Here is a 20,673-nt window from a genome sequence, read left to right as displayed (position 1 = left end):
TGGAGGAGATGAGGTACTTATAGGGCTTGTTTCTCAAAGATTTATCAGCAGTACTACTGGGTAAAATGGTTTGACTAGTGCCTACGTATTGACATATATATCGGGGTTTGACTGAGCCATGGGTTTGAAGGTTGAACCAGATCGATCGGTTGGAATGGATCAAATGGGTACCTTAAACGCCAAGCCACCATATATAATGTCGGGAACGTGGACTAGTTTAATTTATATTTACTACTACATTCAGCTGGTTCCTGATGATTTTGCTAGCTAGCTAATAAAAAATATTGAAATATATATATATATATATATATATATATATATATATATGTGTGTGTGTGTGTGTGTGTGTGGGGTTAAAAGACAAAAATTACCCGTAAAAATTCTCAAAAAAGTCAATATCCTATCCAATTCAAAACAATATCTCTCTTATAAATACTTGGAGAAAATAATAAGATATTTAAAAAAATTAAAATGTTTTCTAGTTGTTTTTTATTATAATTCAATTTTCATTTTTTAAGAGATGAACATTCACAACCGTATTCTTGACCTGGATATTAAGTTAAACACTCAATATTAATTAAGCCAGGCTGGCATGGCTTTGTTCATTTTTTTTTTTGAAGAACCGAGGTTCGTATTTGCCTATGAAAGGGAATGAAGAGGGGACAAACTACAACCCAAAACCTTATTGGGAGTAGTGTTCCCTGTAAAAATCAGATTGACTGAAGTAATAAATCAGTGATCATAAGCAACTATTTTTGGTTCGTTTCCTACAATGTAGACCTGAAATACTTGTTCAGCTGCTGAGAAATAGACCTGAAGTCATGGAAAGTAATGCACCGAGGTAGAAGAAGAAGATAAATAAATGGTTTGGACAAGTAACAAAACTTCTACAAGAGCATGCTTTGGGGTGATCATGCATCTCTTTTATAGCCCAAATTTTGTTAATAGTTGCTATCTTTAGCTGAACTATAATAGTCAGTTTAAAATTACTATTTTAAAGCAAACTGCTGCCTACATCCACAACCTACCCGATTCATGGCCTTAATGCAATTTAAAAGACATATCACAAGATGAATAACTCTCTCCATGGATTTACAGAACAAGATCATTCAGCTGTCTGTGAAGTTGGATTACGAATCATGAACTTGTCAACATCAGATTCCATTTTTCTTCAAGGAGATGCATTGAGCCAACTGAGCACAAACTTACTGGTTGGATCACTTGGAAAGGGCGGCCATCAGCTCCTCCTTCAACTGAGCACAACCACCTTGAGTTTGAATGGAGAACGTATGAATAACCTTGTCATTGTCCATTGAAACATTGTCATTGTCCCTAAATGCTTTGATGACTCCAGAAATTGGGAGAGCATCCAATGGCAGCTTATCCTCACAACTGAATCGTCTTGTCTGTCCTAAAAATCAAACACCGGTGCTGGGAGCTTTTTATGCTTATTTTTTTCCAGATCCTTTTCAGTTTCCCAAACCTTGATCTTCATCTGGAGATCAGTGATATATGTAATAGCATCCCCAAGCAAAGATGCCTTGTCCATCTTAGATATATTTGGGACAACAACTCTTAATACATAGAATCTCTGATTAGGCTTCTCGCGCCTCTGCCTCTCTGCTTCCACATGATTCAATGGTTCTTCTCTCCCATTGGCAGGCTTTCTCCATCTCTTTCTGGGTTTCCGCTCATCAGGCTGAGATGATGATTCATCCCTAGACATCTCCAAACTAGAAACTATCGTTTGGGGATTAAAAGCCCCAACAGCCATCTGGTTCAACTGTGGAAACCTTTTTTCCTCATTATCATCACCTTGACATCCATCCATTAGAAGAATTTCCATAAACATGATTGGTACCTATTGCTTGTACTTTGAAAGTTTTTGAAATAAAACCAGCTTCGTCTTCAACCTTAGGAGAAAAATTAATATTGAGTGAGAATGATTTTGTACCACCCAGACTAAGTTCATGTCCAAAAATCTTTGGAAATACCTTTGAATGTACATAATTAGATTCCCCAAATGTAGTTTTAACCATGTCGACAATATTCTGTTCTTCTGGAACTAATTTGATCGAACCAAGATCCACAACTCCAGATTTTACAGGCACAAACACCACAATTTGGAACCCAGCCAACCTCACTAGAAATGACCTCTGTTGATAATGATGTAAACAACTAGGCATATCTGAAGCCCAAATTGATTTTGCATACAACTCGCCGAGTCCACAATTAGATGAATCACACCGAAAAAGTAAAATACATTGAGGTGAGGTAAAACATCTCAACAGCCGACACTCCATCTAGCCTTGCTGCAAAATTATCATCATCCGACCTACCAAATGAAAGAGAGAAGCTTCTAGAGCACCAGCTTCTCCACCCCCTCTTTCCTCTCAACTCCCTTTAAACTGCCATCCCCACATCTATTCAGGTCTCCAGCTCCCCCACGTCTAAGGTCACGGCAGTATCCATTACCCATATTAAGGCACACTACAAAAAATCAAGACTTTTTCAACGCTCAAAATCGTCGCAAATACCCTTAAGAATCGCTGTCTTTAATCATTTTCGGTGATTTATAAATCGCTGCAAGTTCGCCGAAATCCTAAAGCCACTTTTTATCAATTTCAACGATAGGCGAAAATCGTGACCAAAAACTACTATTTTCGGCAATTTTAGTCTGTCGAAATGACCTTCCCGTTTACCTTTAAAATCGATGAGAAAAACTATTTCTAGCGATATTTATTGTCAAAAAGGTTAATAAATCGCCGCAAATAACTCATTACTTTTCCCAGCATTTTAAATTATCGTTGAGATTGTGTTTTTCCAGCAGGCTAGTTTTGATATTTAATTACCGCAAATATAACCCTGCAACAAAAAAATATTTCCTGCCAATTTTACTCGCCCGAAAAGGTGTTTTATAAAATAAAATAAAAATATGCAGAAAATAGAATACAGAAAAATATCATGCACATCCAAGTTTTGCAGGCTTCACAATATTACCTTACACTATGGATTGCACTAATATTCTTTTTACATGCTCAAAAGAGATCCAAAATATGAGCCTACTAATATGACCAAAATTGGCATCAACTGTGTTATACAATATACAGTTTCTAACCAACCAAAGAAAGCATTCTGCTTGATAGTTGTTCTCTCCAATACAAACTACTTAGTATTTACTGATCCTACTTTTAGAATTAGTATGCTCTACAATGTAAATGTGTGAATCGAAACAATACATCCACAATGAACTTGCTGCAAAGGAAGACTAATTATTAGAACATTTCTAATAGCTAATATTCTGTGCAAGTTTGTGTGCCTAGAGAGGAAAGCCTACAGCCACAATGACCATAACCAGAGGAAAAACATCTCTTATAAGTTAATATATGTCTTTCTTCTTCATGGTATCCATACTTTAGCTGTTGATTTATATTATCTCACCCATTGAAGTTAGGAGAGATGTATAAGACAAAGGGATTGGTGAGTAACAGACCATTAAAGATGTTGCTGGTGAGAAGTCAAATTAAATTACTCAGAATTATCTTCCTTGTAATTTTTTCTACCTAACTTGCTAGGATATTGGTTTTGGTATTTTTTACTTTTTTTTTATAAATATAAAATATAATGGCCCCAGACATCACCAGGTAAGGAAAGAAGATTTGAGAAAAAATAGAACCATATAGCTAGCATCCAGATAATAAAGACTGCACTTCAAGGTCCTAATTACACAAAGAAGTAGCTTCAGAACAAAAAAAGAAATTACAGCAAATTACAGAGAACAACTTCATTGCTTTTTAAAGAACCGTGTAGATTTAACCAGAACAAGATTATAGAGAATAGATTGACATTCCGAATATGCTGGGATTGTGTTGGAACTGGAAGAATGTAAGGAAGAAGCCGAAGAATGTTCAAGCGGTGGAAGTTCCTCTCCCTCGAAAAATTCCCTTTTGATTCTCCATTCAGAAAATTAAACTAACAACCATCATCCAAACTGGCTACCTTATATATTAAAACACTTAATCACCCTCACAGTCAATAAGATAGTTTAATACTTATTCACACATCCACAATTATCTCCCCTTCCCTCCCATTACATTTGATGGCTGCCATATCATAGGGCCTGAATTTGAAAATGAAGATTTGTGTTAAGACTAAATACCAACTAATTCCTGATCTTAATTACGTCAATCAAACTACATTGTTTGCCATATATAAGTTCTATCATCCAATTGTTCTAGGTTACCATAGCAAGCCATATAAGGTAAATTATATCTTTATGGAACAAACATATAAATACCTATTCATCCAGCTTTTGGTAATTCTTTACCCCGAATTTAGTGAAACTTGGACTCAAAATAAGAGTTACCCATCAACAAGTATGCAGGCCAGAATATAAAAAATCTCTATAAAGCTGTCACGATCTTCCTTTCATCTCCATTTGCGTTACCTGTATAAAAGTCATAAAGTTAGGGTGCATGCCAATAGGACTTGTAATAAGTCCTTGAATTGGTTGTATCGAAAAGAATGACCAGATGTGAACAAACTTAGTTTAATTTAAATTCATTTTCTTGCACATAAATCATTTTTTAACATATATTGTTATTATATAACACAAAAAAAGTGAAGTTCTTAGAAACAAACTCATTTTTTACTCTTCAGCTCTCGACAAATGTTGAAATAAGAATACTGAAGCCAATCAAATATGGAAAGCTCACAAATGAGAACCACTTTATAATACAGTGATCTGTTTTTGTTCATTGTTATAAAAGGATCCATGTCACTTTACAATAGATTCTCAGGTAACTCTGTTTCGTGAACTATAGTGCCAGGATGTGTTCTACTTAAAGATTATATCACCAACAAGCAATGTACTCATGAGGGGGGAGAGAGAGACAAATGAGATGTATACGGCCGAGGTATTTTTCCTTTCGATAACCATTAAAAACGCATGTACGTTTCCATAGAAAAAAATGAAGCTAGCAAGCCAAAAAGACCAGTATATGGGAATAAAAATAAATATCTGCTAACATGCCCTTATGTTTCATCTTCTTGCTTTTACAAAGAGAATTGAGGGACACGTGGCAGCAATCTTGTGTCCACACAAGCAAAGCCATGCAGCAGGCAACAACTACGAAAACTAGGGAATGCTAAAGTTCCATGAAATCCATGTTTGATAAGAATTTACTTGGCAAATATTTTAAAATTCTAAAAAACAGAGGCAAATGATAGTACTATCAAAAATTTCTTATGATAGTTCAAGTAGTTAAAGAAGGTAAAATCAAGAGCACTTTCACCATTAAAAATCTATATATCCATAAGCGAACATATGAGTTTCCTTATACTTGTTCAAGATACTTCACAATCCTTCATTATAACTTTGCCATAAAAGGAAGCAATTTTAATGAAATTATCATTATGCCTAAGCAATACCGTTGTCACATATCTACATCAACGATTTGGAATAAATCTAGATGGCAGCCACCAAATAAAGGACTAGCGAACAAAAATTACTTGTAAAAATAGTAAGGTACATTTTCTTTACTTCCAGCACTTCCAACAACATAACAGCCCAGGAATTTTGCAAATTGTGCTTCTCTCTTGGCAATTTCCTTTGGAGTTTATCCTTTATGAATCATTTTGATAGCAACAGTATGGTTTTTGTATCTGAAGAGAACCAAATAACCAATATCTAGACAGTGAGCAGGTACTTGCCGCTTAACCATACACACTTGCAATTTATTGATTTCTGAGTAATTACTAAAGCACAATTCAATGCAAGTGTAACCACTCCCTTCAAAATAAGGAATTCAAAATACCAAAATAGATTGAACTATTAACAGCACCTTCTAAACATTACCAAGATAATAGAAATCTATATTGTGATTACTTAAAATCCACTGATTACCTAAAGATGCATATGCAGTAAATGGCAAAAAATAAGAGAGAAATGATTCATTTCACAAAACCTATGCAAGTATTTTGCAGATCTAAATTATATGTCTCTGAAAGAAGAACAAAGTTGCCAAGCCTGAGGAAAGGCATTGCCCAGAGGTCAAATTCTCCAGACCAAATAACTACGAAGAATCCAATTCAAGAAAAGCTTTAAACTTACTTTCCCTCGTACACTTAAGCTTGAGCTCCCTCTCCATTTGAGCAATCCCTCCCAGTTGGGTCTGTCTTTAGCCATTATTACTACAACCCAAAAGCATATATGAACAAAACCTTCTATTTCCATATTTCAAAATTCTCTAATTCACAGCAACAGCAACAAAACTAAATTTACTTACTTAAACCCAAACTTAGTTATATGCAACACTTAATCCAAACCAAATCCGAGTCTTTCATTGTCTTATTTTCGTTACCAAACAACGCTTGAGGAATCAAAAGTAAAATCTTGCAAGAGTTCCAATTTTTTAAATTTAATTTTCTCAGAAACCAAACAAAGACAATACATTTTTTACGAAAGAATCAAACTACGGAAAAGATAGAAGCTTTGGGCACCGCAAGCCTCTGTTTGGGAAATCTCTAGATTCTGAAATACAATGGGTTGCAGTTCCTGCGGTGCTTTGCCGTGGAGGAAGGCGGCGCACAGTGGGTATAGGAGCTTGAGTGAGATCCGTGAGGGGGAGAGAAGATCGACGGTGAGAGAGAGGGAGAGCTTCAGTGGAGGGGTTGGGGGGGTAGCTGGAGGGTAGCTGCGGACGACGCGACACTGAGAATCCGAGAGAGAAGAGAGAGGGAGATCTGCGGGAGAGAGAGAAAGCGCGAGGGAGGGGCTCGGCTGGGTTGGCCGGTGATAGTGGAGGTGGACGGTGACGTTGGGTCGACGGCGGGGTGAAGTGGCTGCTGCGTGGAGGCACGAAGAGTGGGGATCGAGGGAGAAGAGGGAGGGGGGAGGAGACAACTGGAGGGAATCAAAGGAACTAAGGGAAAACGCGAGGGTCTTAATTTTTATTTGTTTTTCCGGCGCTTTTCATTCGCCGCTAATAAGTATGGCGATTATATCCGCTGCAGAAAGCATCTTTTGCGGCGATTCTAAAATTCGATAGAAATAAGAGAGAAGCTACAGTACAATACTTTATTGTGGCGAAAAAAATCGCCGCAATAGAAGTAAAAGTCGCCGCAATAAAATAAACAGTAATTCTTCCACAAGATTTCCTTTTTGCGATGATTTTTTTGCAATAATTTTAAAATCGCTAAAAATGACCTATTTTGTGAGCGCAGAACCACCAGATCTCAAGCTTACAATTGCGTAATTCCAATTGGACCCTTCAACAATCAGGCACAAGCCCTTCGAGACACTCAAGGGTATATTTGGTAAGTGAGAGTACTTGAAATATTCTCATTACTATTCTTTACTTTATTATTATTTTTTATCTACTTTTTTATTATTCATTATTTTTTACCTATTTTTTACTACTATTTAATATTTTATTATTATTTTTTTATTACTATTCACAAACATTCTCAACACTTCACACTATCTAAACGTACCCTCAATCTAATTACGTGTTTTCGGAAGCAGATGAAACCAAGAACTCGCACGCGTCTGTACCCACCACTGACTCCACCGAATTCAAGTGCACCCAATTAAACACAAGAAGGCCTCAAAAATACAAATATAGGTAAAACTCCATAAACACTTAACCGAATGAAACAAATATCAAAATCCAAAGATAGAACTACATCTGTTAACCGGTGATATTAAAACTGCCCAAAAATTCAGCAGATTTTAGAAACTTTTCTCCAACCATTTAGCAGGTCTTTCAAACTACCTCTCCAGAAAATCAGATCAGTTCCCAGAGAAGCTCATTTCTCACTTTGAATCACAAATACGACACTGAAACCAGACGATTTTAAAGTATCTAGGCCACGCAATAAGCAGAACTTTGAAAAGATCCCAAACCAGAAAACATTTTAGTTCATTTCAAAGCTCAAATTTTAGGAGTCAAGGCAATTGTTTGCAAGACTCGAAAAGTTTCAGACTTGAAGTAACAGACTTTACCTGAAAATTAAGATTGAGCTTCAAGATCCACAAGTCTCCCCTGACTACCACAAACACACCAGACACGGAGATTGGTTTCAGCCTTAGATGAGTCAGATCTGAAAGCTGGTTCTTTCCTTTCTGCACTGTACTCCCACATGTCTCTTCGGGGTTTTTTTTTTTTTTCTCCTACTCTCATGAATTATTATACTTATTTAATTTTGGATTTTAATCTATTTTTCAGGGTCTTGGAGGAAACGACAGTATGACACCATCAAAAGTTGGTCTACAGTTTACCATTTTACGAGGAAAATAAAACGACAGTCGCTTAGTTTCCATTTTCTCGATGGGATAGTAGATATGGAAAAAGAGAAATGATTGTATAAGTATACGCTTCTAGTTCTTATAAAAAAGTAATTCTATTTATAAAGTGTAAAAAAAAAATTATTTTTTATTAATGGCATTCATTTTTTTACAAATGATATGTTTATAATTTTTTGATTTGAAGTTTGTACCTAACATTCTCTAAATGATAAATAGTTTTTATTATTATTTAAGTAATATCACATTAAAAGATATACGAGAATGATAAATAAAAAGAATAATGAATAACACTCCTTCCTAATATACGATCCATTCCAATACATGAAGCATATGGAGTTATTATAATTCAATGAATAATGAATATCGCAAAAATCAATGAACGCACATGGGCCCTTTTCCTGAGCCAATCAAATAAATTAAATTTTGAGAATTTTTAAAGAATTTGTTTTTTAGATCGAAGAGTTATAGATTAAAAAAAAAAAAAATTACACAAAATTAATAAATTCATAATGTTAGATCTATTTTAAGAAAAATTATTATATATGCATTTTATATTTTTCATTCTACGGAATAGCTATTAATTTGCATAGTGGAGTGTTTTTCACTCTCCCACGTATCTTTATCCTCAGATTGATTTTTTTTTTTTTAGTAGTTTTGAGTGCAATTGACTTATTTTGTTGTTGTGGAAGAGTAGATTTATAAGTTTGCAAAGAACCTACCAGTTCTTCCATCCGAATTGTGTCTAAATCCTTACTTTTTTCTATGGCCGTCACATTTGGTCCAAACCTTTCAAGCATGGATATCAGAATTTTTCTCACAACTTGTGCCTACTCCACTTTCTCTCCGAGATTGTATTTAGAATTAATAATGTAATTTAGTTTAGCATAAAATTCATTAAAAATCTTACCTTTCAGCATTTTTATCTCCTCAAACTTTGAAGTCAACATTTGTAATTTAAAAATTTTCACCATTTTGGTTTCTTCATGTGTGGTTTCCAAAATATCTCAAGTATCATTGGATATTTCACACATGGAAATTCTCTTGAATTTATTAGGAGTGATTGCCATGAAAATGGCATTTAGACCTTTATTATTCCAATTACAACTGTTTAATTGTTCTTTGGTCCGCTCTTCTATAGGTGCTGTGGGCCTTGTCCATCCTGACTTCACGGTTAGCCAGACTTTCTTATTAAGTGACTTTAGAAACATTTTTATTCTTACCTTCCAGTAGGCATAGTTATCACTATTGAAATTTGGTGGTGATGATAGTGATACCACGATCTTCTAGGGGAACAGATCACACTCAAATTGAGTGAACCACGCTCTGATGTCAATTGAAATTACCCAAGTACCCCTGATGATTCACGCTAATGCTAAACAAAAGCTATTAGCATAGATTAGTAATCAATATAAAATATTAAGAGCATTAACACAATAATTTAGTTACGAAGGAAAACTTTTTTAAGAACTCCTCAAAAGTAAAACCCTATAGGGCAACCAAATCTAGAAAAGTCAATTTTATTGATTGAGAGTATTACAAGTAAAACCTTTGTAACTAGACACGTTTACCCAAGACACGCGACCCACTTGTCTTCTACCGTAGTAGGTAGTCAGAACCTCTGACACTTTCCAATCGTTGTCTTTTCTACTGGAACCTCCAGTGGTTGAACTCAAACACGACAACTCCCCATTGGAGTATGCTCTCACTCAATCCCATGAATTGAGCTTTTTGAAAAATCCTTATCTCAAGTATTTTCTCTTGCACGATCTTTTGAAGTTCTACCCAAATTTTCAAGCTCTCAGTACTAGTGAATATGTGTTGGTCAAGTGTTATATAAAACCCTCAGCCGACTCCTCTATAAACAGGCAATGCTGTGATTGATTTGGAGAATGACTCTGCTGACAAATTTATCCAAAATCTCAGTCAGATACCTTGCTAACTATTTGCGAATATCTCGAACTGAATCACTTCTTTTAGATTGCATCGAGTTCAAATTAGTTTCAGTTTCTTCAACAAAACTTGTATCTTTATCTCTTCAACTAACTCTTAGACTCGAAACATACATATGACTCTTGTAAACTCTTATCTTATAATATTAACAAGATTTGATAAGAGTTACAATTCAAACACTTATACTTATCGGATGCAATCCTAGAGTCATATTTAAAATTATATCCATCAATAATTCGAATTAAATATAGACTTATCTAATCCTAGCCAAATATAAATTACATTTACAGTCCAAAGACCAGTTAGCTGATGTACTTACTAAACAATTGTCTCAGATAGATTTGTTAGTCTTAGAATGAGTCTCACTTTTGTAGATATCCCCCTGGACTCAAGAGGACGTATTAGCACAATACCCTCTGATTTCTCTAATTCACAAAATATTTTAAAATATGGTTTACTTTATGTTATTTTTTATTCCCTCCCTTATAACTAATTTGATTCCTTTATAAAGTGTATAAATATACACTGTCATTGCATAGTAATACAAGTTGAATATTTAGGAAAGATGTGCCTCTAACAATATATTTGGTGCATGTGCGTGTAAAATTGCCTAGATTTACGTAATTACTATGCAATAACATGATAATAATAAAATGAGATAGGTGGAGTGACGGTGGCCCCGTATTATTATTACCATGTTATTGCATTGTAATTACGTAAATCTAGGCAATATTACACGCACATGTGCCAAATATATTATATATATAAAATGAAAAATAATATTTATAATCGTAGAATGCGTAAATATCCGCGTAATCTTTTTAAAAAAATGAGTAACTACGAGTTATATTTAGAAAAAGAATCAATTTTTTAATAATAGACTTTATTTATTTTTTAAAATTATTACGTGAGGTTTATGTAGTCTACGATTATATGTAGTATTATTTAATAGATAACATTTTAACATATATGGTGGCCACAAATAGATAGATAGATAGATAGATATATATATATATCACACATTAATTTCTCGGAAATGAATAGTCCCTCCCGGCGATCGATGCACCTATATATATAAGGTAGTGGCACAAACGCGTTGTACTTTTTGAGAATCTTCTCTCTTTTAATTTGGTGATTTTAATTATAGAGTAGGGCCCCACGGTACGCCCAACATTTTTTTTTTGTATTTTTTTAATATATTTAAATATTTTTAAAAAAGAAAATAATACACCAATACACTTAGACTGTATTTGGGTAACGAAAATACCTTAGCACTTTCTAAATATTCTCGTACTATTAGAAATATTCCACATGCCAAATAACTTAAAATACTTTCAGTGAGACTCACAAATCCATTTCAATATCTACTCATAACTATTCACAAACATTCTATAATATTTATTATTATTATATATAAATAAAAAAAATCACTATAATATTTATCACTATTAAATATAAATTAAAATTAAAATCACAATATTATATAAATAAAAAATGAAATCACTATAATATTTATCACTATTATATATAAATAAAAAATAAAATCATTATAATATTTACCACTATAATATATAAATAAAAAATAAAATCAATATAATATATAAATAAAAAATAAAATCACTATAATATTTAATAAAAAATAAAATCAATATTATATATAAATAAAAAATAAAATCAATATAATATATAAATAAAAAATAAAATCACTATAATATATCAATAAAAAATAAAATCATTATAATATATAAATAAAAAATAAAATAAAAATAATATATAAATAAAAAATGAAATCACTATAATATTTATCACTATTATAAAAAATAATATTTATCTATATTATATATAAATAAAAAATAAAATCAATATAATATATAAATAAAAAATAAAATCACTATAATATATAAATAAAAAATAAAATCAATATAATATATAAATAAAAAATAAAATCACTTTAATATATAATAAAAAAAATCACTATAATATTTATCACTATTATATATAAATAAAAAATAAAATCAATATAATATTTATCACTATTATATATAAATAAAAAATAAAATCACTATATTATATAAATAAAACATAAAATCACTATAACATATAAATAAAAAAATAAAATCACTATTATATATAAATAAAAAATAAAATCACTATTATATATAAATAAAAAAATAAAATCACTATAATATGTAAATAAAAAATAAAATTACTATAATATATAAATAAAAAATAAAATCACTATAATATTTATCACTATTATATATAGATAAAAAATAAAATCACTATAATATATAAATAAAAAATAACATTTCTATAATATTTATCACTATTATATATATGAAAATAAAATTATTATAATATTTATCACTATTATATATAAATTAAAAATAAAATCATTATAATATTTATCATTATTGTATATAAAAATAAAATAAAATCACTACAATATTTATTGATGTTAAAAAATCACTGTAATAAAATCACTATAATATTTATTACTAAAAATAAAATCACTATAATATTTATGAGACCCACACTTTTTTCAACTACCTATCCAAAAGTCAACAACTCAACATACTTCACACATCCAAACAACTCAAAATATTCTCAATGAGATCCACAAACTCACTCCAATCTCTACTCATAACTATTCACAAACATTCTCAATACTTCTCAAATATTCTCACTAACTAAACGTATCCTATAAAATTACTTTCTTAATTATTAAATAATTTTTTTTTTTTTTTACCAGCGGTCAAATGGAGTGGGCAAAATGGAGAGGTAAAGTAGTTTTTTTTTAAATTATATTATATATATATATAGATATATGCATTCATTTTATTTATTTTGTTTTTGCTTTGCCTCCGATCGAATTTCTCAATTCAAGTACCATTGTTTCTGATTATATATAAGCACAATTAATCTATGATCAATATTAGTATATATTTCAAGGATGAAACAAGATCAAGAACAAATATTAATATATATATATATATATAAATGCATCAGCTTAATTTAATTATACAACACACCCGTATATCTGATAAATTAACTAGTTTACAATAGTCATGGCTATCGAGCCTTCAGAAAGTTAAATGTAGTACTGTAACACAAGAGACATGTAGTAGTACTAGAAATCAAATAGATCGAGATCATGCGTTCTATAATTTCCTATATATACGTACGTGATCAACACAATGAAAAACAAATTAATTAGGCAGATCAGGAATTAAGCATGCTGAATGAGCAAGCTGCTAGATCAAGTACTCCAATATTGATATATAGTCTCCATATATGCAGCTAATGAAGCATCCATGCACTGATTATTATACTAGCTAGTGATGGTGGCTGGGCTCTCTAGGATTAGGCCCCGAAGGTGTCACCGGAGTATGATCTGGAAACGAGATGGCAGCCTTCTCCACAACGTATTTTGGATATTTGCCACTACCTGTCGGCCACCTGATGGCCTCACCAAGATCAGGCATGACCATGAAAATTAAGAACAAAACCATCACCACTTTTGTATTAGCATTACAATTGATACTGCTCGAAATGTGGTTTCTCCTCAAGAAGGCCATTGTTTCTATGAAGAAATTAAGGAAGGATGTGATATGTGATAATAGTAAGAGATCGATCGAGTAGCTTGGACGTTGGAATTATAATTTGATGAACGTGATCATCATCACCTATACCTATATATATATAGCGCTATATATATATATATAATATATAGGAAAATTTGGCATCATTTTCCGGGAAAGAACGATCGAGCTGCCAAATTAAGCCCTTGTACTTTCTATATGTTGATGAATTTTCATGTCTTTTCTTGCGGTAAAAAAATCTCACGCGCATCATCCATGCTTTATGTGATAAAGGCCTCAAACTTTAACATCTTGAGGGTATATATATGTTATTTAATAGCTACTATTCATAAATAATTCACTACGATTTAAGAAATGCTATTTAGTAACTACTATTTATAAACAGTTTATTACTATTCATAAATAATTCAGTACTATTTTATTATTATTCATAAATTATAAAGAAAAAGCTTATAAGGATTTCGTGGGGGGATTTCGCTCCCTTTTTTTTTATTGTTTTTTAAACTTAAGGATTGAAAAATATTTTTTAATAATATTATGAATTAAAAAAAAACATTTAAAAGCATTAAAAAAATGATGTGATAAAAAAACCTAAAATAATAAGAAAACCTTTGAATTGGCCTAGCGGGAGCTCCGGATACCCCAGTGGTGGGTGTAGATCCACTCATAAAATAATGATCTTTTGCGCTTAATTCCTTCCATGAACCTTCTGATCGGCAGTTCCTTAATTTGTAAGCATTTTGGGACGTATATACTTACATGCGTACTAGAGAAGCAAACTAAATTAAGCTGCAACTACTCGTCATAATCCGAATCGCCTAGGTGATCTTTAAAACGAACGTGAGAATTACTCACTTTTAAGAGCACTCTCGTTTAGATTAATTAAAAATTAAGTTTATTTAATATGTAACTATTAGAAAATAAAATATACTCATAATAGAGTAGCTAAATTTTAACTACAGAAATAATTTCAAAAGTTTTTCAAATTTAAAAGTCACTATACATACATCAAATATATATTTTATTAATTATTTTTCTCTTAATTTCTTTCTATCACATATTTTATCACAATTGATATATTAATTTGAGTTAGTGATATATTAATTTAATAAGAATATGATTATTAATTAATATATAATAGGTAGAATAGTAAAATATAATAAATTAAAATAAATTAATAATTAAAAAATTAAATATTTTTAAAATTATTAGTTATTCATTACTACATAAATGAATAAATATATAATTTAATGTGGAGATTTAATGTGAATAACTAAAATCAATTTTATCTTATATTATTTTATTATTATATAATGAAAAAATAACTATTCTAATGTAAAGATTTATGTGAATAAAATAGTCAAAAATTAAATTTTTTTTATATTCATAAAAAATATCCTTTAATTTTAACTAATCTAATAAGAGTATTCTTAACGCATATCGGGAAGAGTTCCTTAAATTTTAGTGTAAATTAAACGGTTTCAATTGTGTAAGTTCGGGAGTGGGTACGTATACGCCGGTTTCAATTGTGTAAATTGAAGGAAAACGCCATGCATGCGTGCATGCATCCACCGATCTGTACGCTGAATTAATATTTATTTAATTCGGACAAATATATAATAGATAATTAATTAATGATATGTTTTATAATTAAATTTACTAATTAGCTAGGTAGGTTCCATCCCAACAGTAATTAATCAATCAAAGCATTTGTTCTGAAGCTAGAAAGAAGACAAAAACTGGATCGTGATCAATGCGCACACACATCATGTGGCCGGCAATGCAGCTTTTCATTACTCGATCGGCGAGCAATAGTACAGCTTGAGAGTTGAGACTCGTATTAAAGAGATCATGTGAATGCTTTATATTGTACTCATCAAGTGCAACTACAAATCATTCCTCAAACTGCTGAATAGACCGATGATCAAGTAGATTGATGTTTTATTTTCTATTTTTGTCTTAAGTCTGGATACCCCACCACATTTATTTGGTCACAAAGAGGTCCCGAGTCAAGCCATTTATCCTTCCAAAAAATGCATCCCCTTACTTAATTTTCCAACGAGAACACTGCAACACATCCGGGATACATCTAGCTAGCAACCATCTTCTATTGGAGTGTACCACTAGCATAGGCGACCAAAGATATAAGGGTATTCTTAACATATATATTTTGCTCTAAAAAATTGAGACCACAACGATTTTCCTGCAATGAGATTCCATGCAAGCTTCATGTGTAGAGACTTTCGAACTTCTTGACATTTTCGAAGCCCATTAGGAGAGAGCTCTAATGCATGGAAAAGGCACCTTAATTTTTGTATGTGGCCACCCAGCTTTTATGTAGAATCCGTACTTAATTTTCGGCCATTTCAAATACTTTTTAATAATCGTGTATAACTCATAAAATTTTAGTTCCTCACAACTGGCTCCTTTTTTTTTTTTTTTTTTTGGTTTTTTTAAGCATGGTCTTTCACACCCACTTGCATGACATTAATGGTTAAGAAAACCAATTTTATTCCTTAAAATATATATTCTGATACGAGAGAGATTAAAGACATGATTATGAAAGTACGATAAATTATCCAAGAAAAGAAACACAGAGAGCTAGAAATTTATAAAGGCAGAGGAATCTTGATCTGCATGTGATTAAGAAATGATTAGCCACCACCACTATATATGCAGTATGTCGACACAATTATTAACTTTAATATTAATCCAAGATTATTGGGGGGGTTTTATACTCTTTAATAACGGAGGCTAGGACGACAAATGATGATTTCTTCCTATTTTTTTACCATATCCCTCCCGATAGTGCAATGTACGTAGTAGTGGTACTACTGTACTACAGCCATGCACGAAGTTAATTCCGTGAGAGCTAGTCTTTTGAATCATGGATTTACACAATCCAAATGTGATTATTTTGTGTTTATCAAATTCACTGCAAATTCATTTCTTGCTTTACTTGTTTATGTTGATGATGTAATAGTAGCAAGTAATGATCTTCTATGAGTACAAGACATCATGAATATTCTTAACCATTCAGTAATAGTCATTTCCTTAACCATTCAGTAAAATAGTTTTTTTTTTTAAAATCAAATACAAAAAGAGTAGTAATGGGTAGTAGCAGAGTAATAATCCTATCATTTTCTATTTTAATACATGAAAAATTTTATTTGCAATCCCGATTAGAGGACTGTATATGCAGCCCCATTGATGAATGTGAGTAAAAAGAGAAAAAACATAATTTTCAAAAAGATATTATTATAATTTTAATTTTTTTAAACATATATAACTGTATGCATTTGTATCATGAGCAATCTCTATTTAAGAATTGTATGTAGACTAATTCTATATATATGTATCGTTTAATCCATCCATATATATGCTAGTACTCATGACAAAAGCAATAATTTAGCATGAAAATATTTGAAAAACCGCTCTTTCTAGCCATGTTCATGTACTGTCAAAGCAACAATATGGTAACTAATGTAGCCCTTCGTTATAATTAGCGCGTTTCCTTTAACTACTTGGTTTATGCTCAAGTACTAAAGCTCTATTTAGTATGGGATAAGAACGAGATTGTACGTTCGTGTTTGGGTTAATTACAAAGTCAGTATCTTATACGTACGGACTGGACTTTTATCATTTTAGAAGAGGTTCCTGCTGCATGGATTTTCACATTCATATGTAATATTATATATATATATAAGGTTTTAAAAAACTCTCTATTTTATCCGGCCTGCTCCATTATCCTGCATCTTCCATCAATATTTCTGATAGGAAACTTGCCATTTGGCCAAGAGAACTCCACGTCATGCCAGCTAATAAAAAGCTTACAGGCAATTTGTGATTTGGTCATGTGTTTTTTATTATATTTCTTATAACTCCGCGGGTTAAATCACAAATTGCCACATGTCAACTTTAATTATATATATATATATAGTCATTAATGCATTGTGGCAGCCATGTCGCGCGTCCAACGTGATCAACTTTAGACTAGCTAAATTAGGAGTTCGTGTAAATTAGCTAACGTGTAATGTACTCATGTATGACGTGTACAATCTGCATCGAGCTAGCTAGCTGGGGTAGAGTCAAAAAAACGTAAGGGAAATGGTAGAGCCTCCATTATAGACACCAATTTTGAGTCTCGCTTGACGTGTACACGTGGTATTTCTTCACTTTTTTATTTTTAATTTTATTTTTCACTTCCTTCCCGTGTGCAGTACCCGCGTTTGACTTTTCTCTTCACATTTTCACTTTTCATCTCTACACTTTTTTTTTTTTTTTCATTCTTTTTCTAATCCTCCACACTTTCACTTTCATTCATTTCATTTTCTCCCATTTTCGATACTGTTCACTCTTCGTTTGACCTCAAATCAAGAAAACAAAACCTCTGCATTTTATCTCCTGAGAAAGCTACTTACAACCAGTCTTGCGCAACCTTATGCAACCGGCACTCCTTTTGATGATAAATTATTTCCAAACAAATTTCACGTGAATTATTCTAAGATTCGGAACGTGCAAAAAAGTCTCCAAGTCAACTCCTTCACGACTTCTAGTTTTCGTATATTAAGCAATCACTGCGAACAACCAAAGCCCATCGCGCCTCTCTTGGTGCATGGTAGCTCTTCTTTAAGTCGCCCACCTCATTCTTACTCGACCCAGCGCCATGGATCCTACCCGAGCTTTTGTCGAGAACGTGAAGCGTCTGATAGTCAAGGTTACGTGTAACAAGATACAATCTTCCGATTCACTGTAGAACTTCAGCTGCTTTTCGTTTCTTTTTTGTTCATTTGTTTCTTTTCACTTATTTGGGGTCGTGCTGCAACAGACATAGCATTTGCTTTGCAAACCCTAGTGCGCGTCTGTTTGTGCTCTTTCATTCTTCTTCTATTCTGTAAATACTAATGATAATGAATGAAGATGCAAGGCTTTCATGTGGACATTGCGTATACTGTGGGCTGCTTCTGTGAGTTGGAGATGAAGTGCACTTATACATAATGAAACTAAAATGAAAAAATAGACCACAGGAGGTTCTAATTGTGATTGCCAGCGCAAGTTTCATGCACCAAACTCGCACTTAGAACAGAGTTGAAGCACTTTTATGTTTTATACGTGTTATATAAAAAACAAATTAACCCCATCAAATAATTCAAGTGTTTTGTGCGAAGATGGAATGCGTTTGCTGAATTTGGCTGGGTACCTCATGCTCGATTGCGTGTGATAGTCCTATTTTGCGAGAGTTGATGGGTAGATACTGGGTTACAGGGTTCTTGATCACACGCAAAAGTTTCTTACGCTTACCAACAGTAGTAATACTTAGCTTTTGTAGCAGCTGCAACATGATACCAGCGAACTGCTTAAATGTCCTTGGAATACGAACATAGGGTTTAACTTCTATAAGGACACCTTTCTTAGTTCTCACATACATAGCTTGCAACCTTCCACTCTATTAATTCGGCTATCCAAAATCATTAGCAGAGCCTAATGAACAATGTCAGGCCTGTAATCAGCAGGATTTCTGTTATTTTTTCGTAAGAAATTGGAATGGTCATCTGAGTTCAAAAGCTGATAACTCTTCCCAACTTTTGCAACTACTAAAGAAGTCTTTTCAAGAATGAAGATGAAACCGGATTTGTCGGCATTCTGCTAGCTTGGGGCAATCGGAATACCCTGAAGTTCATTCACTACCTCCTTTTCTTTTCCTTCTTCTGCTTCTTCCTCGCTATAATCTATTACTTGTTTTCTCTATCACATCTCTCTTTGCATCTTGAATTGGCTATTCTGCTACTTGTTCTTTTCCTTCTTCTTCTCTGTCATATACCTCTTCCATCGTCTTCCGCTTCTTCCCCTTCATCGCATAGGTCTTTACCATCCTTTCTTCTACTGCTTCCTACAAACCTCTGAGTCAATGAGAGGAGACGGATGGGAATGGACTGTGGAGAAGAAAGAAAGTTATAGGGCAACTTTTTGAAGTTTTAATGGGCTTCCCTCAGTAAGTATACTTATTGTGTCATTGTGCGGATAAAAATTGTTCCTTGATCACTACTACTGAGAATATAGAGTTTGGAAAGGACAAAAAAAAAAAAAAAAAACAGAGGGTGATGGAGTGGTGGTGCTACCGTGTGTGGAGCAGTGTGGGTAGCGTTTGGCAATGGCTTGGGCTGCGCAAATTCAAACGGTGGTGGTGTTGGTTAACACTGAGAGGATGTGCGGTGCTTTGAATGGTTCTCGGCTTTGTGTGGATGCAGGAGCACGGTTGTGGAGTTGGATGCACTGCATGGGGCCATTCATTAACATGAGAGTGATGATCAGAAAAGGCAGGCCAGCTAGGTGTGAGCTTTAATTGGTAGCTAGGTGCATACACCCGAGCCCCGTCCGGGAATGTGAGTGCATGGATTGGGACCAGATGGAGTGACAGGACCCTTTTGAAGTACTGACTGAATCAGAAGGTGGCCGCTAGCCTTCTTCCTCCAGTACTCTTCTCCTTCCAATGGCCTCATTGCTCCCAGTTGTGCAGGAGCAAATAAAATGATACAGACAATCACTACTACTACCAAGACGAAGGTACTTTTCCTTTGGGAGAAAACCATCTTTATAAAGTTATGAAGGAATTGCTTGATAATTACTTCTGCTCCCTCTTTCTCTCTCTCTCTCTCTATCTCTGAGTTTTTGAGCTAATATAGGTTGGGATCAGGAAAACAAATGTTTTTGGCTGGGATGGCTTGATTAAGGTGGAGGAGATGAGGTACTTATAGGGCTTGTTTCTCAAAGATTTATCAGCAGTACTACTTGGTAAAATGGTTTGACTAGTGC

The 20,673-nt window shown here is 33.0% G+C and overlaps 1 long non-coding RNA gene and 2 pseudogenes across 2 annotated transcripts; all 3 read right to left on the bottom strand.

Moving 5' to 3' along the window:
• Positions 1-1,016: 1,016 nt before the first annotated feature.
• LOC108994506 lies at positions 1,017-8,144 on the bottom strand (annotated as a pseudogene).
• LOC108994457 lies at positions 3,659-6,948 on the bottom strand. 2 transcript variants are annotated; one of them, XR_004802569.1, is made up of 4 exons: positions 6,288-6,948; positions 6,113-6,192; positions 4,298-4,447; positions 3,659-4,120 (listed from the first exon to the last, which is right to left on the bottom strand). It is a non-coding gene; the product is annotated as an uncharacterized LOC108994457 (long non-coding RNA). The 2 variants fall into 2 exon arrangements; XR_004802568.1 differs by having other exon boundaries at positions 6,113-6,937.
• A 10,268-nt stretch (positions 8,145-18,412) lies between the features above and the next one.
• On the bottom strand, positions 18,413-19,732 carry LOC108994456 (annotated as a pseudogene).
• Between the last annotated feature and the right edge of the window lie 941 nt (positions 19,733-20,673).

This window comes from Juglans regia, chromosome 10, assembly GCF_001411555.2.
Source record: "Juglans regia cultivar Chandler chromosome 10, Walnut 2.0, whole genome shotgun sequence".
Lineage (NCBI taxonomy): Eukaryota > Viridiplantae > Streptophyta > Magnoliopsida > Fagales > Juglandaceae > Juglans > Juglans regia.
This window is presented reverse-complemented; position numbering and strand designations above follow the sequence as displayed.